This window comes from Lolium perenne, chromosome 2 (genome assembly GCF_019359855.2).
Source record: "Lolium perenne isolate Kyuss_39 chromosome 2, Kyuss_2.0, whole genome shotgun sequence".
Taxonomy (NCBI): domain Eukaryota; kingdom Viridiplantae; phylum Streptophyta; class Magnoliopsida; order Poales; family Poaceae; genus Lolium; species Lolium perenne.
Genome location: NC_067245.2, coordinates 89,601,423 through 89,627,733, shown reverse-complemented (window position 1 = coordinate 89,627,733; position 26,311 = coordinate 89,601,423).

Here is a 26,311-nt window from a genome sequence, read left to right as displayed (position 1 = left end):
GGCATTGGCTAGATAATTTCTCTAGCTTTCCAACCATATAAAGTTCATCAAATTTGGTTTAGCCAATATAATTCTATTGAATTTCAAAGTGGCAGCAGTATTGAAATTCATTTGTATTAATTAAATCCAGTTTGAATTAAAAGGGCCGGCGGGAAAAGCTAGTTGGGCTAAAAGATTTGAAAACGGCCCAAACCAACGCAGTCCAGCCCAACCACGGTCCACAGACGCGCGGCGCGCTGACAGGGTGGGGTCCGCGCGTCAGTGACTCAGCGTCACCGAAACGGTACGTTTTAAATTGGATCGTTGGATTAGAACGAGATCAAACGGCTGTGGTTCATCGTCCCACCGGCGAGAGGGGAGTTCACCGGCGGCTCAGGTAGGGGGTCGGAGAGCTCACCGTGGCTCCAGCTAGGGTTGGCAATGTGCGCGGTGAAGGTGTGGACGACGGCGAGTCGACTGGTAGCGGTGGCTCGTCCTGGGGTGGCTCCAATCGACGGCGGCGTCCACCAGGTATTGGCGGCTCCGGTCTCCAAATTGGAGCAGATCCGGCGACGATCGAGTGAGTGGAGTGGTGGTGGAGAAGCAGTGAGAGGTGGGGAGTGAGATGGTGTGGTTGGTTTGGTCCAGGGAACTCCCTATTTACAGAATCGCATGAGGGTTGCGGGGCAGTGAAGTGGTCGACATGGGCGCGGCGTCTCCGGCGGCTGGTCGAGCTAGGCGAGGCTATGGCGATGCTCTACGGGTCCAGGCGATGCTACTGGCAGCGACAGCATGGTCGGGGAGCGTCGGAATCGCTCGCGTTGCTTCCGTGTCTGGCGGCGGCGCTCGCGGGATCTTCTTCCCCGTCCACGTCGGCGGCTGTCCAGGGTCTGGTCTTGGCCGTGTCTGGCGGCATCCAGGTGGCGAGTGGAGGCTCAACGCGTCGAGAGCTGGTCCAGGGCGTGAGCGAGGTGGCTGCGCGGCGCGTGTACTGTGACGTCCGCGTGCATGTCATGCGCGACGCGAGCGGCATGGTGAGCGCGTCCAGGGCGCGCGTCGGCCGGCGTGTGTCGTCCTCGAGCGTGACAACGGCGATGCTAGGGTGGCGTAGGAGGTGCGTTGGTACACGGTGGCGAGGTGGCCAGGGCTGGGACGCAATGGAGAGAGGGGGAGGTCGACGGGCTCGGGGACATGGCCGGCATGGCCATGCCCTAGCTTGCTCTCTCTCTCCCTTAGCATCACTATGCCTCAATTAAGGTTTAAGGGGACCAGGGAACACAATGTGATAGGTTAGGGTAGTTTAGGTGAGGTAGATTCACTATTTGCAATAGTTGCAAATAGTGCCCGAATTTGTAAAATGCAAAAAATAACCAAATTTGAAATAATTCAAATGGTGAAAGTGTTTGAAATGTGATTGTTGATATAAGTTGTAAATGACCAGAGAGGATTTGAGGTGGTGGTGGAAAAATTAGAATTCAAGAATTGGCCAAAATGGCTAAGTGTGGAATGTTGCATATGTGAAAAAGTTGTGACTTTGGATGAGCCTTGCTCATGATCCAAGATGATTTTGGCATGGTGCTCTTCACCAAAATTGTTCACCTTGATGTTGACTTTGAAATGGTGCAAAGAGTTAGCAAGAGTTGGTTTGGGAAAATTGAATGGCAAGGGCTCAAAGTGGTGATCAGACTAGAATTGTCCAAATTGACCACTATCATATGTGAGCTAGATTTGTGTTTGAATTCCAATTGAATTGTGAATCTTTGATTCCAAAAGTTGTAGTAAGTGTTTAATAACATTACTCAACTAATGGTGAAGACCAAATAGGTCTAGGGTCAAAATTTATAAAAATGCCATAGGGCATATGTGAGGGTTTTTAGGGTTTTGCATTTTATGGAATTTCTTCCTCTTTGATTTATTTGGTTGGTGATCTTCATATGATCACACTAGGGTTTTAGAGCATATCAAATACAAGTAATAACAATCATCATGGCATATCACTCAAATGCACAAGTCCTATGCATGGTACTATATGCAAATTAAAAAGTTTTTGTTGGTTTGAAATTTTGCTTTCTGGATTCTCTAACTTTCTTTTTATTGAAATTTGGGGTGTTACAAGGGGAGACAAAGAATACTTGGAAGTCTTAATAGCGGAGTTGTCAATTCAACTGCACCTGGAAACAGACTTGCTCGCAAGAGTTTATCAGTAGTAACAGTTTTATAGCAGTAGCAGTAGTGAAATAACAGCAGCAGCGTAACACAGACAGCAGTAGTGATTATAGTAAACTGCAGGATTAAAATACTGTAGGCACGGGGACGGATAACGGGCGTTGCATGGATGAGAGAAACTCATGTAACAATCATAGCAGGGCATTTGCAGATAATAATAAAACGGTGTCCAAGTACAAAGCAATCAATAGGCATGTGTTCCGATTATAGTCGTACGTGCTCGCAATGAGAAACTTGCACAACATCTTTTGTCCTACCAGCCGGTGGCAGCCGGGCCTCAAGGGAATCTACTGGATATTAAGGTACTCCTTTTAATAGAGTACCGGAGCAAAGCATTAACACTCCGTGAACACATGTGATCCTCACATCACTACCATCCCCTCCGGTTGTCCCGATTCTTGTCACTTCGGGGCCATTGGTTCCGGACAGCGACATGTGTATACAACTTGCAGGTAAGACCATAAATAATGAATATCATGATGAAATAATAACATGTTCAGATCTGAGATCATGGCACTCGGGCCCTAGTGACAAGCATTAAGCATAACAAGTTGCAACAATATCATCAAAGTACCAATTACGGACACTAGGCACTATGCCCTAACAATCTTATGCTATTACATGACCAATCTCATCCAATCCCTACCATCCCCTTCGGCCTATAGCGGGGGAATTACTCACACATGGATGGGGGAAACATGGCTGGTTGATGGAGAGGCGTCGGTGGTGATGATGGCGATGATCTCCTCCAATTCCCCGTCCCGGCGGAGTGCCAGAACGGAGACTTCTGGCTCCCGAGACGGAGTTTCGCGATGTGGCGGCGTTCTGGAGGCTTTCTGGCGACTTCCACTTCTCTCCCGTGCGTTTTTAGGTCGAAGGCAATAAATAGTCCGAAGGAGGGCGTCGGGGGCTGACCGAGGCCGCCACACGGTAGGGCCGCGCGGGCCCCTCCTGGGCCGCGCCGCCCTATGGTGTGGGGCCCTCGGGCCTCCACCTGGCTTGCCCTTCTGGCTCCGCCAATATTCTGGGAAAATAGGGCCTTCTGCATAAATTCCGAGGATTTGCTGAAAGTTGGATTTCTGCACAAAAACGAGACACCAGAACAGTTCTGCTGAAAACAGCGTTAGTCCGTGTTAGTTGCATCCAAAATACACAAATTAGAGGCAAAACAATAGCAAAAGTGTTCGGGAAAGTAGATACGTTTTGGACGTATCAAAGATGCGCCAAGAAAACATGCAGATTGCTGTCGAAAGCACTGTCGCCCTGGTCACTGACAGCCAGTAAACTATCGACTGGTCGAAAGTAGGTGACACAGAACAGATGGAGACCACAAAATGGCGATCGCTGATCAGGGCGGCAAAGCCTAACACGAAGAAGATCTTGGCTTATCTCGGGATCAAGCCAACTTCGACTCCTAGCTCATCGAAGCCGGAGGTCTAGTTGAATGCCCCCTCTTTTTTTATTTTCTGTTTCTTTAGATCTTGTCGCCATAGCAGTTTTGGCGATAATAGTCGTAGTAATCCTTTTGAAGAACTCCTCCTGTAATATCCTTGTGAATTTCCTGAAGCTTAATGAAATTCTATTTTGCCTTATCATTGATACCGAAACTTTCTTTTCCAATTAATATTTGATAACTACTCTGCCAGTCCTTGTTCTGCCGATACTTTGCCTGCTTCTTCCTTCTCGAAGAAAGCCGTAGTCGATAATAGCCTTATCGAAGGTTCTTCAAGTAAACACTTGTCGCCTGATTTGCAAGAACTTCGGCAACAACTTCAATCCATGAAAAAACAAACTCTGGCGATGATGGAACAATCTCGAAAAGCATCGGAGAGAGAGAAAATTGCTCTTCAACAGGCGAAAGAAGCCATCGCTGCTAAGGACACTGCTATTTCGGAAGCTGAGAAAGCAGCGACTCGAGAAAATAGTATGCTCGAGCTGATGACTGAAGCTAGTGTGGATATGTTAGGTATGTTTTTCCAACTTAGCACTACTTCTGCTTTTTGCTGTACCTCCCCTGAAGTTTCTTACTCTGTCGCTTAATAGGTTCGGTTCTTGATCCTGCTGCTGAAGATGAGAGAGTGAATGTGAGAACTAACCTCCTCGTCAATCTTTCACTTAACCATGGCTGTCTTTTCTGGGCCACTCCCGAGCGAACCCAACAGATTGTCAGGTTTCAAGATCGCGCTTGTCAGGTTCGTGAATTTCTTAACTTCTGCACGAGAACCTTGACTCTTGTTTACAAGACTCTGTTCCCTCGAGACGAAACTCCCGAAACTCTTCTTGGATTGATGCAGAAATTCAGAGGTGCCCCTCGTATTCACAATTTTGTGCGAGCTCAATTAACTGCTGGAGCAAGATTCGCCATGATTATGATACATATTTGCCATCCCAAATTGGACCTGACGACGATTGTCGCTGACTGCTTGGCCAAAAAATCGCGGCGAAAAAATAACATTGACTCAATCAATGAGATGGTGACTCCTGTGGCTGAGGCAATGATGGATGAACTTCTTCGGATGGATTCAGAATTCTTCGTCAAGGGGGCCTATGCTGAACACAAGACAACCAAAGGTTTATCCATAGATAGTATACTAGGCCTTAACTAAGCTGTACTTATACTGCGAGAAGCTATGTCTATATTTTTGTCGAGCTCTTTTGTATATTGTAAAGTGTAGTCTATATTGTGAAGCCCCCGAGCCTTTGACTGAGCTTGTACTGTTGAAGATTTTTCTTTATTGCGAGAATACATATTTTTTGCTATCCATGGGTTATGAGCCCCCGAGTGTCTTGATGGCGACGTTCTATATTTTTATTGCGAGGTTTTTAGACCAAAGCAATAGAATTTTGATGAGTATACTATATTTATTGCTGTGAACTCTTGATTGTCTATTTGGTGAGGTATTTTTGTACCAAGGCGAAATATTTTTGTAAATCTGGTTTGTCTATTTTGTGTATATTTTGTAACTTTGAAGGCTTTTTAGCCCCCGAGTGAGTCGAAGAACAAGGAGTATATCTCCACTATCTTTATTATATTGCAGCACCGTGAGCCCGCCTCATTAGAAACCTTTTCAGCCCCACTCGGTGCCCTGAAAAGGAAAAGAGTGCGTCTGAAAACTCGCGGGCGTTTCAGTACATTGTATTTTTACAGAGTAGGACTATATTTTGACTCTACGCGTAGAATCGCCTGAGCTGCGCCACGTTCTAGGGGTTTTTCTCGGGAACCCCTGTCTTCTTGTCCTTGATCCTGTATGCGCCTCCTTCGATTACTTCTATGACGATGTAAGGGCCTAGCCATGGTGACTCGAGCTTTTCAGTACTTTTTTGATTTAACCGTAAGACCAAATCTCCGACCTGGAAAGATCTTGGCCTTAACCGTCGACTGTGGTAGTTTTTGAGGTCCTGCTGGTACTTGGTGACTCGTGAAAGTACTTCATCTCGAGCTTCATCGAGTGCGTCTACGTCGTCCTCCAAAGCCTTTCTTGAAGTTTCCTCGTCATACTCTGTCACTCTTGGAGAATCATGCTCTATCTCAATTGGCAGTACTGCCTCAGCTTCGTGGACGAGGAAGAACGGAGTTTCTTGTGTTGCCGTATTTGGTGTTGTTCGGATGCTCCATAAAACACTTGGCAATTCTTCTGGCCAGGTATGTCGAGCCTTTTCAAGCGGTCCTAGCAAGCGCTTTTTGATACCGTTGCAGATGATACCATTGGCTTTCTCGACTTGGCCATTGGTTTGCGGGTGCCCAACTGACGCAAAGTGCAATTTAATGCCTACTTCTGCGCAGTACTCCTTGAATTCCTTGGACGTAAAGTTACTGCCATTGTCTGTGACGATGCTGTTAGGTACTCCAAATCGAAAAACGATGCCCTTCACGAATTTGACTGCCGATTCTCCATCTAGTGAATTTATCGGCTTTGCTTCTATCCATTTGGTAAATTTATCGACAGCAACCAACATGTACTCGTATCCTCCTGGCGATGCTTTGTGTAACTTTCCCACCATATCGAGTCCCCATTGGGCAAACGGCCAGGACAATGGTATTGGCATCAGCTCTGCCGCCGGAGAGTGGGGTTTTGCGGCAAATCTTTGGCACGCGTCGCAGGTTCGTACTATCTCTTTTGCGTCCTCAATCGTTGATAACCAGTAAAATCCAGCCCGAAAGACTTTGGCTGCAATAGCTCGACTGCTTGCGTGGTGACCGCATATTCCTTCGTGTACGTCCTTTAGAATGATTCTTCCTTCTTCGGGTGTGACACACCTCTGCAGCACGCCCGAAATACTTCGTTTGTATAGCTCCCCTTTGACCACTGTGAAAGCTTTGGATCGTCGAATAATTCGCCTTGCTTCAACTGGATCTTCGGGTATTTCTTTCCTTAGGATATACGATATGTACGCTTGCATCCATGGAACTTCTACCATCATTACTAGCTCATGGTCCTCTTCTTCGTCGAGAGCTTCTTTGAGAGGCGTCAAAGTTTTCTCTTCCTTTGTTTTCTTCTGCGCCTTCTTTGGCTTTGTGGATCTCTCAGCTATTTCTTCCCAAAACACTCCTGGCGGTATTGCAAGGCACTGCGACCCGATGTTTGCGAGGACGTCGGCTTCATCATTGCTCAGCCTACTGATGTGATTTACTTCGCATCCATCAAACAGCTTCTCAAGCTCGTTGTACACCTCCTTGTATGCTATCATGCTATCATTGACTGCATCACATTGGTTCATAACTTGCTGAGCTACCAATTGTGAGTCGCCAAAGATTTTTAGTCGAGTTGCGCCGCAAGCTTTCGCCATCTTCATCCCGTGTATAAGGGCTTCATATTCAGCTTCATTGTTAGATGTATTTGGGAACGTCATCCGTAGGACATACTTCAATTTGTCGCCTTCGGGTAATATGAGTATTACCCCTGCGCCAGCTCCTTCTACTCTCTTGGATCCATCGAAGTTCATGGTCCAGGTTCTCGATAAATCTGGGGGTCCTGTATTTTGTAGCTCCATCCACTCTGCAATGAAATCTGGCAGAATTTGCGACTTGATTGCTTTTCTTTTTTCATACGTGATGTCCCAAGGGGAAAGTTCTATTCCCCAAAGGGAGACACGTCATGTAGCTTCTGGATTGTTCAGTATATGTGATAGAGGTGCTTCATTGACCACTATGATCGGGTGTGCTGAAAAATAGTGGCGCAATTTTCTTGCTGTCGTAAATACTCCATATGCTAACTTCTGGTAATGCGGGTACCGCTGTTTTGAAGGAGATAAAACTTCACTTATAAAATATAGTGGCCTTTGCACTCCATGGAGTTTTCCTTCTTCTTCTCTTTCAACGACTAGCACCGTGCTAACCACCTGGGGTGTGGCTGCGATGTATAGCAGGAGAGGTTCCTTCTCTTTCGGCGCCACCAAGATTGGAGGTGTCGAAATTGTGCGTTTCAAATCCTCGAAAGCTCTATCGGCCTCTTCGTTCCACTGGAATTTCTCCCCTTGCTTGATTAAAGCATAGAACGGCAGCGCTTTTTCTCCCAGCCTAGTGACAAATCTGCTTAAAGCTGCGACTCGCCCAGTTAACTGCTGTATTTCCTTTAACTTTGTTGGCTTCCTCATGGTTACGATCGCTTGGATTTTTTCGGGATTTGCCTCAATCCCTCTCGCTGAAACTAGAAAACCGAGAAGTTCTCCTGCAGGGACGCCGAAAGAGCACTTCGTCGGGTTCAACTTGAGGCAGAATTTATCGAGGTTGTCGAAAGTTTCCTTCAGATCCTCTATGAGCGTTGTCCCCTTCTTTGATGTTATGACGATATCATCGATGTACACTTGTACGTTTTTCCCAATCTGTGTCGCCAAGCACTTCTGCATCATCCTCTGGTAAGTTGCTCCCGCGTTTTTCAGACCAAAGGGCATTATTCTATAGCAAAACACGCCGTAAGGTGTGATGAACGCTGTTTTGACTTCATCTTCCTCTTTCAATCTGATCTGGTTATAACCAGAATACGTGTCCAAGAAGGAAAGACGTTCACATCCTGCCGTGGAGTCGATAATTTGGTCGATCCTCGGGAGGGGAAAGTGATCCTTTGGACAATGTTTGTTGAGACACGTAAAGTCGACGCACATGCGAAGGACTTTGGTGTTTTTCTTTGGCACCAACACTGGGTTTGCTACCCATGTGGCCTCTGTATGCAGCTCTTTTATAAAACCAGCTTCTCATAGTCGATCTATTTCTGACAACATAGCTTTGCGGTTTGGCTCCGAAAAACGCCGCAAAGGTTGTTTGATTGGTCTCGCTAGTGGATCCAAGTTTAGGTGGTGCTCGGCAAGTTCCCTGGGTACTCTTGGCATGTCAGCTGGACACCATGCGAAGATTTTCCAATTCTCACGGAGAAACTTGACGAGCGCGCTTTCCTGTGCGAGGTCCATATCTTTTGCGATGGACGTCGTTTTCTTCGGGTCTGTCGGGTGAATCTGCACCTCCTTAGAATTTTTCTCAGTGTTGAAAGCTGATTCTTTATTTGGCCTTCCAATATCTGGTAGCACGTCGTAGTCAGTCGTGAGTCTTGACGCCATATACTCTGCTTGCATCCCGAAAGTTTCTGACAGTCGATGAAAATCCTTATCACACTTGTCGGCTAGGGCAAAGCTTCCTTTGACTGTGATTGGTCCCTTAGGTCCAGGCATCCTCCACAACAGGTACGTGTAATGTGGTACCGCCATAAACCTAGCGTATGCTGGTCGTCCCAACAAAGCATGATACTGTGATGGGAAATCTACGACTTCAAACTCCAGCCTCTCGATTCTGTAGTTTTCTCGGGTCCCAAACTGAACATCGAGATTAATCTTCCCTAACGGGTAACTTGGCTTCTCTGGTGTGATACCGTGGAACCTCGTGTCTGTTGGTTTCAGGTTTGCTAAGGATATGTTCATCTTCCTTAATGTATCTGCATACATAAGGTTTAAACTACTGCCGCCGTCTATGAACACTCGAGATACGTCAAATCCTGCAATTACTGCCGGTAAGATGAGTGCTGATTGCCCTGGTCGAGGAACTTGCTGTGGATGATCCGCGATTGTGAAGCCAATATCTTGTCCTGACCAATTAAGATACTCGACTGTTGGTGGAGGCATTTTCTCTGCCATGAACACCTGTCACGAGATTACTTTTTGAGCTCTATTGGATGGCCTGCCTTTCTGAATCATCGAGACCGCTCCATTGGAATTTGGATCTACATAAGGCGATGGTGCAGGTGCTGCCGCAATTCTGAGCTGGTGTCGATTATCATCCGTAATTGCGGGAGGGGGTGGTAGGTGAATCTCACTCCTGGGTTCTCGGGGATTTCTATGTGCTGCCTGAGCATTGGCATGCCCTGCCCACCTTAGCATTGCCTGGAAATTTCGACAATCCTTCTGCAGGTGTCCTGACTGTCTTTTTCCGTTGCTATCGAGGAAAAAATGCATCTGACAGGGCCCGTTCATCATCTCTTCGGGAGACACGAAAGGCCTCTGGAACCTTGGCCCGCTATTTTGCCTATTATTTCGAGAGTCATCTCTATTGTCGCCTCGTTGCTCATTGCTTCTCTGGTAATCATCTCTGTTGTTTCCTCCGGCGCTTGCTCGGAAGCCAGCCGAGATTTGTCCTGGAGCATCATGGCTCGAGTACGGTCGAGGAAATCGTCGCCTTGGTTGATAATTTCGACCACGGTCTTCCTCTGGCGACCTATGCCGTTTGTTGTGAACAACATCTTCTCCATCTGCCCATCTGTTTGCTATTTCCATTAGTGCAGATACTGTCTTTGGATTGGTCCTCCCCAAGTCCTCGACAAAATCTCCACGTCTGATTCCTGCGACAAACGCATCTATTGCTCTCTTGTCAGATATGTTTCCTGCCGAGATTTTGATGATATTCCACCTTTGGATATACTTTCTCATTGGCTCGTCTGGCTTTTGTCGGCATGCCCTCAGTTCCTCTAATGACGCAGGTTTTTTGCATGTGGACCGGAAGTTCTTGACGAACACGTCCTCGAAGCTATCCCAGCTGTCGATAGATCCTGGAGGAAGTTTCTTTATCCAAGATCGCGCGGCTCCACTCAAATGCACCTGGATGCTTTGCATAGCTGTTGCTCTGGTGCCTCCTGTGAGCTTCACTGTCTCGAGATAATCAACTAGCCAATCCTCTGGATCTTGAAGGCCGTCGAATTTCTTGAAGTTATCAGGCAACTTGAATCCCGAAGGGACTCGAGTTTTTCAGACTCTTCTCGTGAAACATGGCAGACCGCACATATCCTCGTCGTTTAGCTCTGGGGAATGCCGATGTTCCCTTCTGCTTTGTCGCGCTCTGTGGACCCTTGCTTGTGCTGCCGTGTCCCTTGCTCCACTTGGTCCTTCGGGAGCTGCTGTTGCTGCCGCAGCGTGGACTATTTTGCCTTGCTGCTCCTTCGGGAGGTGTTGATGCAAACGCCGTTCCCATGGCTCCAACTCCTGCCATTGCAATTTATACAATGCCTCCCTTGGGTCTCCTGGGGGTGGCCTAGATGCAAGGATGAAAGCTTGTGTCGCCATATACCCAGCTTCTGGTGTCTTGGGGATGATGTTCCCTCTCGTGTCTATCGACATAAAAGACATGTCGAGGTTTTGAACCAAGTGCTCTCTTTCTCCTTCAGGTACGTTTTGTAACCTTGATCTTGCTCTGTTCCGAGCTTCCCTGTGGCTGTCACCCGAAGTTCTAGATTGTCGACTCAGCTCTGCCCTTCGCCTACTTGATGCAGAGGCTGCCTCCCTTCTTCTGTTTAAAGCAATTGTCTGTTTTTCCAATTCCCTTGCAGCTCGTGCGAGCCTATATTGATATGCTTGTAAATCTTCTGGCGTGGCTGTGGTGGCCATTGGTTCTGAGCCATCCATAGCTCTTGCGGCTCTATCCCATGCTGCTTGTGGAAGTTGAACTCTATCTCGCGGCTGTGACCCGATATATTTGTTGCTTAGGCCACGTCGCAAATTAGAGGGATCAACGTATGGATTTCCCAAATCGTCGAAAGCCTCCGATATTTCCTCCTGATCATGGCTTGGCTCTCCGATGACATAAATCTGATGATATCTTGCATTCAGATCTATGCTGGGTTTGGTGACACCATCATGAAGATTGGTGAAGACCTTGCCCACTGTAGTGGATTTGTCGATGAAGTTGAAGCTGTCGACACTGCTCGAGCCATCGCTTATATAGGAGTCCGCAGATGACTCGAAGGACATGTCGCTGAAGATCTTGGCGAGCTTTTCACTTGCCCTGGTGCTGATGAAGCGTGGCGATGAAGTCTCCTCTTCGCCTGACTCGATGGATGATGTTGAGCTTGAAAAATCGGAATCGACCGCCGAAAACCCCGACGAGATCGAAACTTCGAGACGATACGTTCCCTCTTTCTCGACTCGAAAGTGGAATCTTCCGAACGTCATCTCCATAGGCTCCGCCAGATACGCATATGCATCCAAACGGGAGGGTGGGTGAGGCACAAAATAGACAAGACTAGTTGCGATCTGTTTACCTCGATCCATTGCGTTGCTTGCAGTTGACGAAGTCGACGATCTTGAACGTGCCATCGAGATCAGATCCTTACGCCTCTAGTTCCCACAGACGGCGCCAATTGACAAGGTATTAACTTGTCAATGCCTACGGGTTGTAGACTAGGGTTTAGTTGGAAGTAGAGGGCAAGTAGATCTCGAAGGTTTCAGCCGAAAAGTACTCGACGATTATGAAAACTAGGGTTTGAGAGACAATGATTCGATACTTTCTTTGTTCCTCGACTCCCCCTTATATAGGAGGTGGAGTCGAGGGATTCGTAGTGTACAAGTTACAGAGTCCGGGAAGGTTTCTAACTCATCCCGCAAGATTACAAATAATGCTTCCTATTACAACTCTAGCTTTCCTTAACAATATCTTGGGCTTCCGAACTTTCTTATTCTTTGAGTAGTGGGCCTTCAGTAAACCCCGGGTACTATCTTCGGCAGGCCCATTGGGGATGCCTATGTCACCTGCGACAGTGGGGTGCGCTGCTAGAGCTGATGGCACCTGTGCTTCTTAGAACTGGCCAAGACAAGGTCACTTGGCACCTGGAGCAAACGGGATCTTACTCGGTGAAGTCCATGTATACCAAACTCTCTCAGGGCACGACGGTAGCCCACTTTAAGGGCATGTGGGAAGCCAGAGTACCGCTAAAAATCAAAATCCTCTCCTGGCAGTTAGCGCTTGATAAGTTGCCATCTGGGCAGCAGATCCTCACTAGACACGGTCCGTTCAATGGCCTTTGTGCTCTCTTTGGAGCCCCGGAGGATGCCACCCACATTTTCTTCGCTTGCTCATTGGCGGCGTTCGCTTGGTCGGTCACGCGCCAGCTGCTCGGATGCACCCGCCAATTTCGCACAATTCCATGCCATTCTTGCTAGCTTCTCGGGGTATTCTAGAAGGCTGTTGTGGGTCTTGTTTCTAGCTCAGTCTTGGGCTCTGTGGAACGTGCGCAATAAACTTGCTATCGAAAAGAAAACTATATCCAACCCAGCTGATATTATTTACAAAATCATCATTTTTTTGCAGCTGTGGAGCCTACAGTTCAAGTCAAGAGAAAAGGAGGGGCTAAGTTGGATGGCACGCGAGCTAAGGGAGCTGTAGGTGCAACTCAAGCCGGCGGCGCCGTGACGAAGTAGATCGTGCCGAGGTGCGGGGTCTGGGGGACGGCTAAGCAGCCATGGAAACCATGTCTCTCTACTTCGAAGCGTTCTCCCTTGTTTTGTTGAATCCTGAAACCTGTTATCCCTAGTCTTTGGCGAAGCTGTAATGCCCAGCAGTGTGTAACTTAACTCAAAACCTGATGTGGCTTTATTAATTTAAAGTTGGGCAAAATCTTTGCCTGTTATCTAAAAACAATGATTACAAACTTCACTAACAGGGTAAAAGAGACAAAGACAAACCCATAAAATAACTGACCTTTCACGGCTTTGAAGGAAAAAAAAAAGCTCAACTCTAGATCTTGTAAACTTTGCCGACTAGTAAATAGTTTTAAGCGGCATTAAAAATCGATGCGTGAGTGTACCTCACATTCTCAATTTGGAAGGCAAATTTTCTAGTGCACTGTAAACCGGTAGCGGAAGCAAGAAGGCGAATTCCGAGTTTAGTTTCTTTTTTTTTGCGAAAGAATATATTGCATTAAGCTACAGGAGCAACCTCCTGTAAACAGCAAGCAAGAACATCCTCAGGACCAGACCTGATCCAGGTTACAGTTTCTGCAATCGAACGACCCCTATTTGCTAACATATGACTAGCACAGTTTTGGTTCCTATCGATTACAACAAGCTGGTATCTAGGATCTAGCTGCAACAAACGCCTTATTTCATGCACCTCATGCGTAAAGCAAGATCTGTCTATATCTGAAGCTTTTAACATGCGCACTGCTTCCGCACTATCCATCTCTACCACACAGGGTTGATCAGACCACTCTCTCGCCTTAGCAATGCCTTCCCTGCATGCCGCAAGCTCAGCCTCTAGTGGAGATATACAGACTGGAATGTACCGGCAGGCAGACAACAAAACTGCCCCTGTATCATCTCGCAAGATCATTCCAGCACCTCCATATCTTCCTTGTTCACTAAATGATCCATCAACATTAAGCTTCAGCATCCCCACTTCAGGTTTTTCCCACGAACATGCCTTCTTTTGAACCCGTAGTAACTTCCTCCTTTCTCTCTTCAGTTCTTGATAACCCACCACTACAGGCTGCTTCCCTTTGACATCAGCTTGCGGGCAATATTTGATAGTCATAAGAGAATCCACATAGCTACAGAGAAACCGCCTTGAACTCTCAACCGAAGGGGCAGGTTTGTCATGGACAATTTCATTCCTCACGTGCCAGATCCTCCAAAGTGTCATGAGAATCCTTGTGCGCTCTAGTTCTGGCCGCCCATCAAGCAAATGGAGGACCCAATCTTCTCCCGAATTTGAGAATGGTGCCACGTCAGGCAGACTCCATTCCTCCGACATCTCCTGCCAAAGTCGCACGCAAGGGTGAGGCGACGCGAGACCAGCAAGGAAAAAAAGGTCCACCATTTTTTTCAATATCTTATCTATCGCTAGCTGGCGGCGTACCGTAAAAATGCTTTACAGTATACTAAAAACATTTTACGGCCTGTGTGGCAACGATGCGAGTGTTCCGTGTGGCGGCCTGTGTAGTAACGATGGTGTTGAAGAGCGAGTGTTCCGTGTGGTGGCCTGTAGGGCAACGATGGTGTTGAAGAGTGATGGTTTGGTCGCTGCAAGACCTTATTAGTCGGCTCTGCTCCGGCATGTCCGAGTTTCTTCATGTTGGTTCTCCCTTGTTGTGAAGTCGGAGTTGCTATGTTCTTCGAGCGTCTTCATCTGAGCGGCGTACGATGAACTGCAAGGGGCGGTCAGGTGAAGTTCTTCTTCGGCGTGGGTCTTGTGCATCGCCTCTCCGGAGCTCATCACCAGAGTCGGAGCTGCCGGTCCCTTCACAAGGAGCCACCTGTTTGGCGTTGGCCGGCTTGCACTTCACGGAGTCGCTGCAGAGTGATGACAATGACGCTGGTGGGCAACCTCGATGACGATCTTCGCTTCAATGGTGTTTGTGCAGTTCATGTGGGTTGTGTGTGCCCTCGCGACGGTCGTGATCCAACACAGTCGGCGAGGGTGTTTGTACCGGTTTTTGACCGGTTCCCCATTAATAAACCAGCCATCTTTTTTCTCTATTAATAAAAATGGCAAGTCTTACCTCGTTTCAAAAAAAAATACAGTTAATTTTTTAGGGAATGTGCTGGAAAAGCTCCGATCGGAACAAACAAGAAAAAGAAACGTGATCAGAAAACAAGGCGATACACCTAGCTCCATGTGCATGCGTACTAAATGCAGGCAGTCAGTGCCTGCCTCGATCGGTCGATCACAACTACCCGTGTGACCGCACACAATAAAAGACTTGCACATGTGCTTCGTCGTGTACTCCTACTGTCCTTTTTGCGAAATGATTGGACGAAAGGCACATGGATAGATGGATGGACGGTGCAACGGATGGAAGAAGATTTCTCGCGGCGGAGAGGCGCTCCATCGCAGATTCGCTCTGCACCAATCATGCTCCCGGCGTAGTGCAGCGATCAATCCGCGTCGCCGCGCGTCCCGGCGGAGGTTCTCCCGTCGGCATTACAATAATAACCGACAATATTATTGGCTAATAAATTTGCCAACGGTAGTAAACTGACGGTGAGCCGTCGGGCATGTTTATGTCAGTAGCATAGGGTCATCGCACCAACTCTACGGTACTTATGGCCGATGGTTCCCTGTCGGCTATTCATTTTGTGATGGGTAAGAGCATCTCCACTTGTTGGCGCTCCCCACGCCCAAATCCGGTAAAATTTTCCTCCGGATTGGAGGAAAATTTGGCCTGGGAGCGCCGAAATTCCAGCCGTCCCCCCGACAGGACACCCCAACCTCGGCCATTTGACATATTTCAAACAAATTCGACATAAAATTTAACAAGTTCGGCAAACAAGATTCAGAAAAATGCTGAAACAAATTCGACGAAAATCAGTACAATGTTTAACAAGTGCTGAAACAAATGAAGCACACAATTTCACAAGTTTTGAAACAAATTAATAAAGACAGAATAGTTGGCGTCGGCGTTGCCTCGGAGCGTCCATATGTGCTCCACCAGATCATCTTGCAGCTGTTGATGCATTGTAATAAAGACGGCCCATGATGTCGGCACCTGGTGATTAGGCTGTGTGATACGCGTACAACACGCGTCCGTTGGGAACCCCAAGAGGAAGGTGTGATGCGTACAGCGGCAAGTTTTCCCTCAGTATGAAACCAAGGTTTAATCGAACCAGTAGGAGCCAAGAAGCACGTTGAGGGTTGATGGCGGCGAGATGTAGTGCGGCGCAACACCAGGGATTCCGGCGCCAACGTGGAACCTGCACAACACAACCAAAGTACTTTGCCCTAACGAAACAGTGAGGTTGTCAATCTCACCGGCTTGCTGTAACAAAGGATTAGATGTATAGTGTGGATGATGATTGTTTGCAGAGAACAGTAGAACAATTGCAGTAGATTGTATTTCAGATGTAAAGAATGGACTGGGGTCCACAGTTCACTAGAGGTGTCTCTCCCATAAGATAAATAGCATGTTGGGTGAACAAATTACAGTTGGGCAATTGACAAATAGAGAGGGCATGACCATGCACATACATGATATGATGAGTATTGTGAGATTTAATTGGGCATTACGACAAAGTACATAGATCGCTATCCAGCATGCATCTATGCCTAAAAAGTCCACCTTCAGGTTATCATCCGAACCCCTTCCAGTATTAAGTTGAAAACAACAGACAATTGCATTAAGTATGGTGCGTAATGTAATCAATAACTACATCCTCGGACATAGCATCAATGTTTTATCCCTAGTGGCAACAGTACATCCATAACCTTAGAGGTTTCTGTCACTCTCCCAGATTCACGGAGACATGAACCCACTATCGAGCATAAATACCCCCTCTTGGAGTTAAGAGTAAAAACTTGGCCAGAGCCTCTACTAATAACGGAGAGCATGCAAGATCATAAACAACACATAGATATAAATTGATAATCAACATAACATAGTATTCTCTATCCATCGGATCCCAACAAACACAACATATAGCATTACAGATAGATGATCTTGATCATGTTAGGCAGCTCACAAGATCCGACAATGAAGCACATAAGGAGAAGACAACCATCTAGCTACTGCTATGGACCCATAGTCCAGGGGTAGACTACTCACTCATCACTCCGGAGGCGACCATGGCGGCGTAGAGTCCTCCGGGAGATGAATCCCCTCTCCGGCAGGGTGCCGGAGGCGATCTCCTGAATCCCCCGAGATGGGATTGGCGGCGGCGGCGTCTCTGGAAGGTTTTCCGTATCGTGGCTCTCGGTACTGGGGGTTTCGCGACGAAGGCTATTTGTAGGCGGAAGGGCAGGTCAAGGGGCGTCACGAGGGGCCCACACCGTAGGTCGGCGCGGCCAGGGCTTGGGCCGCGCCGCCCTATGGTGTCGCCACCTCGTGGCCCCACTTCGTTAGCTCTCCTGTCTTCTGGAAGCTTCGTGTGAAAATAGGCCCCTGGGCGTTGATTTTGTCCAATTCCGAGAATATTTCCTTACTAGGATTTCTGAAACCAAAAACAGCAGAAACAAAGAATCGGCTCTTCGGCATCTCGTTAATAGGTTAGTTCCAGAAAATGCATAAATATGACATAAAGTATGCATAAAACATGTAGATATCATCAATAATGTGGCATGGAACATAAGAAATTATCGATACGTCGGAGACGTATCAGCATCCCCAAGCTTAGTTTCTGCTCGTCCCGAGCAGGTAAATGATAACAAAGATAATTTCTGGAGTGACATGCCATCATAACCTTGATCATACTATTGTAAGCATATGTAATGAATGCAGCGATCCAAACAATGTAAATGACATGAGTAAACAACTGAATCATATAGCAAAGACTTTTCATGAATAGTACTTTCAAGACAAGCATCAATAAGTCTTGCATAAGAGTTAACTCATAAAGCAATAATTCAAAGTGGAGGCATTGAAGCAACACAAAGGAAGATGAAGTTTCAGCGGTTGCTTTCAACTTGTAACATGTATATCTCATGGATAGTTGTCAATGTAAAGTAATATAACAAGTGCAATATGCAAGTATGTAGGAATCAATGCACAGTTCACACAAGTGTTTGCTTCTTGAGGTGGAGAGAGATAGGTGAACTGACTCAACATAAAAGTAGAAGAAAGGTCCTTCAAAGAGGAAAGCATCGATTGCTATATTTGTGCTAGAGCTTTGGTTTTGAAAACATCAAGAGAGCATAAAAGTAAAGTTTTGAGAGGTGTATGTTGTTGTCAACGAATGGTAGTGGGTACTCTAACCCCCTTGCCAGACAAACCTTCAAAGAGCGGCTCCCATTTTATTTTTATTTTTGGGTGGCACTCCTTCCAACCTTTGCTTTCACAAACCATGGCTAACCGAATCCTCGGGTGCCTGCCAACAATCTCATACCATGAAGGAGTGCCTTTTTATTTTAGTTTTATTATGATGACACTCCTCCCCACCTTTGCTTTCTCAAGCCATGGCTAACCGAATCCTTCGGGTGCCGTCCAACAATCACATACCATGGAGGAGTGTCTATTTTGTTAATTAATTTGGGACTGGGAATCCCATTGCCAGCTCTTTTTGCAAATTTATTGGATAAGCGGATGAAGCCACTAGTCCATTGGTGAAAGTTGCCCAACAAGATTGAAAGATAAACACCACATACTTCCTCATGAGCTATAAAACATTGACACAAATCAGAGGTAATAATTTTTGAATTGTTTAAAGGTAGCACTCAAGCAATTTACTTTGGAATGGCGGAGAAATACCATGTAGTAGGTAGGTATGGTGGACACAAATGGCATAGTGGTTGGCTCAAGGATTTTGGATGCATGAGAAATATTCCCTCTCGATACAAGGTTTAGGCTAGCAAGGTTATTTGAAACAAACACAAGGATGAAGCGGTGCAGCAAAACTCACATAAAAGACATATTGTAAACATTATAAGACTCTACACCGTCTTCCTTGTTGTTCAAATTCAATACTAGAAATTATCTAGACTTTAGAGAGACCAATTATGCAAACCAAATTTTAACATGCTCTATGTATTTCTTCATTAATAGGTGCAAAGTATATGATGCAAGAGCTTAAACATGGGCACAACAATTGCCAAGTATCACATTATCCAAGACATTATAGCAATTACTACATGTATCATTTTCCAATTCCAACCATATAACAATTTAACGAAGAAGAAACTTCGCCATGAATATTATGAGTAAAGCCTAAGGACATATTTGTCCATATGCAACAGCGGAGCGTGTCTCTCTCCCACACAATGAATGCTAGGATCCATTTTATTCAAACAAAACAAAAACAAAAACAAACCGACGCTCCAAGCAAAGTACATAAGATGTGACGGAATAAAAATATAGTTTCACTAGAGGAACCTGATAATGTTGTCGATAAAGAAGGGGATGCTTTGGGCATCCCCAAGCTTAGACGCTTGAGTCTTCTTGATATATGCAGTGGTGAACCACCGGGGCATCCCCAAGCTTAGAGCTTTCACTCTCCTTGATCATGTTGTATCATCTCCCTCTCTTGATCCTTGAAAACTTCCTCCACACCAAACTCAAAACAACTCATTAGAGAGTTAGTGCACAATCAAAATATACATGTTCAGAGGTGACATAATCATTCTTAACACTTCTGGACATTGCACAAAGCTACTGAAAGTTAATGGAATCGAAATATCCATCGAACATATCAAAACAGGCAATGCGAAATAAAAGGCAAAATCTGTCAAAACAGAACAGTTCGTAAAGACGAATTTTATTGAGGCACCAGACTTGCTCAAATGAAAATGCTCAAATTGAATGAAAGTTGCGTACATATCTGAGGATCACTCACGTAAATTGGCATAATTTTCTGAGTTACCTACAGAGAATTTTACCCAGATTCGTGACAGCAAAGAAATCTGTTTCTGCGCAGTAATCCAAATCTAGTATGAACCTTACTATCAACGACTTTACTTGGCACAACAATACACAAAACTAAGATAAGAAGAGGTTGCTACAGTATTAAACAACTTCCAAGACTCAAATATAAAAATAAAGTACTATAGTAAAAACATGGGTTGTCTTCCATAAGCGCTTTTCTTTAACGCCTTTCAGCTAGGCGCAGAAAGTGTATATCAAGTGTTATCGAAAGATGGAGCATCTACAGCGGGGTGTGGAGTTTTCTCAACCATGCATAGTATATTGGATACATAAGTTTCAGCGGCTCCCTTTTCATTAGTCTTGGGCTTGCTACTTTCATCAAACAAATTTTCAGGAACAAGCCAAGCATAGTTATTTTCTAGTGCTTCATGCATTGCTAGGAGCTTACATGGTATTGGTGCTTTAATCTCCCCACCATTATTAACATTATTAGTATACTTAATTCTATCCATATCCATCTTTTCAAGGATACTAACAAAATTGGTATAAGAACCAAGCATCTTATATTTAATAAAGACCTTTCTAGCCTCTCTTGCTATACCACCAAATTCTCTAAGAAGGGTTTCTAAAACAAAATCTTTCTTTTTCCCTTCTTCCATATCACCGAGTGTAAGAAACATGTGTTGGATTATAGGATTGAGATTAACAAATTTAGTTTCCAACATGCGAACTAAAGAAGCAGCAGCAATTTCATAAGTAGGAGCAAGTTCTGCCAAGTGTCTATCTTCAAAATCTTCAACGGTACTAACATGATTGAAAAATTCTTCTATATTATTTCTCCCAATTATAGACCCACGTCCTACCGGTATGTCTTTTACGGTAAAATTAAAAGGAAACATGTTGAAATAAGTAAAGCAAATATAAGTAACTAATTTTTTTGTGTTTTTGATATAGCAAACAAGATAGCAAATAAAGTAAAGCTAGCAACTAATTTTTTTGTGTTTTGATTTAGTGCAGCAAACAAAGTAGTAAATAAAATAAAGCAAGACAAAAACAAAGTAAAGAGATTGGATTGTGGAGACTCCCCTTGCAGTGTGTCTTGATCTCCCCGGCAACGGCGCCAGAAAAAGAGCTTGATACGCGTACAGCACGCGTCCGTTGGGAACCCCAAGAGGAAGGTGTGATGCGTACAGCGACAAGTTTTCCCTCAGTATGAAACCAAGGTTTAATCGAACCAGTAGGAGCCAAGAAGCACGTTGAAGGTTGATGGCGGCGAGATGTAGTGCGGCGCAACACCAGGGATTCCGGCGCCAACGTGGAAGCTGCACAACACAACCAAAGTACTTTGCCCCAACGAAACAGTGAGGTTGTCAATCTCACCGGCTTGCTGTAACAAAGGATTAGATGTATAGTGTGGATGATGATTGTTTGCAGAGAACAGTAGAACAATTGCAGTAGATTGTATTTCAGATGTAAAGAATGGACCGGGGTCCACAGTTCACTAGAGGTGTCTCTCCCATAAGATAAATAGCATGTTGGGTGAACAAATTACAGTTGGGCAATTGACAAATAGAGAGGGCATGACCATGCACATACATGATATGATGAGTATTGTGAGATTTAATTGGGCATTACGACAAAGTACATAGACCGCTATCCAGCATGTATCTATGCCTAAAAAGTCCACCTTCAGGTTATCATCCGAACCCCTTCCAGTATTAAGTTGAAAACAACAGACAATTGCATTAAGTATGGTGCGCAATGTAATCAATAACAACATCCTCGAACATAGCATCAATGTTTTATCCCTAGTGGCAACAGTACATCCATAACCTTAGAGGTTTCTGTCACTCCCCCAGATTCACGGAGACATGAACCCACTATCGAGCATAAATACCCCCTCTTGGAGTTAAGAGTAAAAACTTGGCCAGAGCCTCTACTAATAACGGAGAGCATGCAAGATCATAAACAACACATAGATATAAATTGATAATCAACATACCATAGTATTCTCTATCCATCGGATCCCAACAAACACAACATATAGCATTACAGATAGATGATCTTGATCATGTTAGGCTGCTCACAAGATCCGACAATGAAGCACATAAGGAGAAGACAACCATCTAGCTACTGCTATGGACCCATAGTCCAGGGGTAGACTACTCACTCATCACTCCGGAGGCGATCATGGCGACGTAGAGTCCTCCGGGAGATGAATCCCCTCTCCGGCAGGGTGCCGGAGGCGATCTCCTGAATCCCCCGAGATGGGATTGGCGGCGGCGGCGTCTTTGGAATCGTGGCTCTCGGTACTGGGGGTTTCGCGACGAAGGCTATTTGTAGGCGGAAGGGCGGGTCAAGGGGCGTCACGAGGGGCCCACACCGTAGCTCGGCGCGACCAGGGCTTGGGCCGCGCCGCCCTATGGTGTCGCCACCTCGTGGCCCCACTTCGTTAGCTCTCCGGTCTTCTGGAAGCTTCGTGTGAAAATAGGCCCCTGGGCGTTGATTTCGTCCAATTCCGAGAATATTTCCTTACTAGGATTTCTGAAACCAAAAACAGCAGAAAACAGCAACTGGCTCTTCGGCATCTCGTTAATAGGTTAGTTCCGGAAAATGCATAAATATAACATAAAGTATGCATAAAACATGTAGATATCATCAATAATGTGGCATGGAACATAAGAAATTATCGATACGTCGGAGACGTATCACTGTGCAAGAGGACCCTCTCTCTCATATGGTGCTTGTTGCTCAGCCAGAGGAACCGGATGTTTTCGCTCATTTTCAATAATCATATTGTGTAAGCACACACAACAGTTCATCACCTCCCACATCTGATCTTTAGACCAAGTCATAGCGGGGAACCGGACGACAGCAAATCTTTGCTGGAGGACACCAAATGCACGCTTGACGTCTTTTCGGCAAGCTTCTTATTTCTTGACAAACTCGGAATGTTTGGGGGTGTCGGGTCTCGAGATAGTCTTCACAAATGTTGCCCACTTTGGATAGATACCGTCTGCAAGGTAGTATCCTTTGTTGTAGTGCCGACTATTGATCACATAGTTCACCGGGGGAGCATGACCCTCAACAAGCTTGGAAAAGATCGTGGAGCAGTTTAGGACGTTGATGTCATTGTTGGATCCAGGCATACCAAAGAAAGAGTGCCAAATCCAGAGATCATGGGTAGCCACTGCTTCAAGTACCACAGTGCAGCCTTTTTTGTGACCCTTGTACATTCCCTGACACGCAAACGGACAGTTCTTCCATTTCCAATGCATGCAGTCAATGCTTCCAAACATCCCTGGAAAAACCCTAGCTTCATTTGTTGCAAGGATCCTCTGAGTGTCTTCGACGGTGGGTAATCTCAAGTAAAAGTCCCCGAACACTGCTATGACGGCCCTGCAGAACCGGTAGAAACAATCAAGGGTGGGGACTCCGCCATCCGAAGATAGTCATATGCACCATCACCGGGAGCTCCATATGCCAGCATCCTCATAGCCACTGTGCACTTCTGCAGTGACGAAAATCCAACCAAGCCAGTGCTCCTCGTCTTGGGCGGCGGCTGCCATCTCTTCTCGCATAAGCTCGACGAACATCTGCTCCTCCTCTTCGTCCGAGTCCATGGCCGGCGAGGAAAATGGACGAACACCTGACGAGCGTGGTCGAGGCTAGCCGAGACGCAAACGACGAGGAGTAGGCCGTCGTCGAAAAACAGGCAAGCGGAGGAGCAGACAGATAGGCCATCGTCGAAAGACGGCGGAATATAGGCAGGTGGGAAGGGGGGACGGCGGAATCTGGGCAACAAGCCAGCGGGGTGGTGCCGGCGGCGAGAGAGATACGAGGGGTGGGGGATTTTGAGCGAGGTGGTGGTGGGGTTCGTGTGTCCAGTCGCCGATAGATCGGGCCTTTCCCCGCTTTTCACTCGTCTGGACTCCCCGATAGCTCCCCGGAGGACCGGGGATGGCGTGGGCTCGTCGGATGGATGAAGGGCCAAATCCGGACGAAAACGAGGAACCGGGGGTGCGACTGGGCCGAATTTCACCGTCCGGATGGGAAAAACGTCGCTCGGGGGCCTCGTCGGGGAGACGAGTGGAGATGCTCTAATGTTCCCCATCCAATCCTTCTTAGTCGAGGGTATAGTTAAACTCTCTGAGTTAGTTATAACCACTAGTTAGAAGCTCTATCACAAATGATTGCTACACCGTCAAGCATCTTTACTATTAAATGGGAGTTGGTCGTTTGACACTCAACGCACTTTGGTGGTCGTCATTGAAAAGATCCTGGCCATCCAATCTATTCTCCCTACTCTGCTTCGTCCGATCAAGTCAATCACCAAATATCCCCACGCAGAAGTTAATATGGTATAAAAATCAGTCACAATATCTCAATCACATATCACGTACATCAAAATATGGTAACATCAATTATGCTCTAGATTTGGTTCTCCTTCACGTACAAAATAAGTAGGCAAGTCGCCATGTTACCGCGAATCAAATCAATCACGATACGCTCTAGGAAGACACTTTCCTTCATTGCACGATCCTCATCCTTGTACCAACCGTCTGATCAATCACTAAAGAAAAAAAAACATGAATTGTGTCTCCGCTTTTTCTCGCCACCGTTCCATGTATGTCTTCGTTGGAGCACACTTCCCATCACTCCCCTTTTTCTCGCCGCCGTTCCAGGTAGAGCATGATCGTACTTGATGCAAGTTGGCATAGAAATATTCTGCTAGCCATTCGTCTAGGAAGAACATGAAACAATGAGAAACTGAATTTTCTGTGTCCGGGGCAGCGATATCTACAATTCATTGCTGATGGGCATGTGCGGCTAGGTGTTGGTTCAGTTTGTATTTTCTGGTGCACATGCATGTTTTGTTTGTATATCTCCGTCGCCTGTCCCTTCTCGCGACAAGTATGGCAAGATATAGAGATGGATCAACAGCTGCTGCCATAATCGAGGACCAAGGGGAGCCGAAGAAGATATAAATTCGAGTTTTCTTGCTTCTGGTACCTTATTAAATCCTGTAAACGTGTGGCTTTCAAAAAAAAATCTGTAAACATTTGCACTTAGGTCATTAACTCCAGTTAGCTCACCCTCTCTCCCTAAAATATCGAACATGAGTACATGTTAACTACGTGGTCAATCTATGGTCAATCAATTAGCCACAGATCAAGGGTAGCCTCCTAAGTTTTTTATTGCATGCTGGCAGAAACGATTTTATTGCAAGAAGATTTGCAAGGAAAGTTTATAACGTAGCTGCAGTATGATATCTCAACCTTCCACGTTTGAAGAGATTTGGATCTGCCAATCAGATCTCAAATTTAATAAACGAACGCCTATAAAGCTAAGCCGCCCCAGATCAATTCGTTCCTTGCTCTGCGACCACCTCCACAACTCAACGATACTATTATCTTGATTTTCACAGTTAAGCCTCGCAATTGTCCCGTTCAGGTATGTATTGCTTCTAAATCAATCGTGTTGAGTTGAGATCATTTTGACTACACAAGATATTTTGGTCAGGTTTATAGTATTTGGATTTGCACTTGCTCATCACTTCGGTAGTTTACCCCCAATAATTTTCTTCTGTTTACATGATCGATATGGCTGACAGTCTTCACTTCTGAATTCTAATGAAGTGCTTTGTTTATGATTCATAGGAGATTTGTTAAGTCCGAAATAATAATAAATATAAAAATTAGAGTGATTGTCTCTCTCCGATAATGAAGTTTTAGTTTAAATGTCAGTAGAGTGAACCGAGATGTTTATTTTCCTCTGGTTTTCATTTTATGTATAATCTTTATCTTTATTACAGATATTGAAGTTTGTACCATTTTGATTATTCATTCATTATTTTTTAACATACAATGAAAATAGCTGAAGTAAGTTCTGTTAATTTATGAGAATAAACATCAACAAGATGGAACAGGAAAACAAAATTAAGTCCACGTCCAACAATGCAAACTTTGGAAAACTAAAAGACTACTTCAGTAGAGGACGTATTTCTCATGTCACTAACTATATGAATCTTGACAAAATAATTGTCACCCAAATCATTTGTTATTTACTGTCCCTAATTTTTCTCCTGTTGATGATTGTGTCCGTGAAGGACAAAAATATCACACAATATATTTTAGAATTTTATAAAAGAAATGATGCCCAAACAAATTAAATATTACTGCTCCTGTTATTTCTCTAACTGATAACGTCATGTAAATATTTGGGACTTGTCGGTCATACAAATCTAATATTTGGTATTCATGATATTTTTCAAGCAGATAGCTCTCGTACGTCAGCACGCTGTTATTCGGAACTTGTTAACTAGATCAATTCAATACTTGGTCTTCGTATTCATCTCAAGCTCATGGCGTCATATAAAGATATGGATCTCCCACATATTAATGGCAACTTGGCCAAACAAATGTGACCAAAATCAATTTCATATTTGGCGTTAATAATATCCTCACGCTGATGGGATCATAGAAAGGCAGGTATCTCGCACATAATATTTATTGATTTCGTCATACAAACAAAAATATTAATTGCCATTATTATTTATCCCTCAGAAG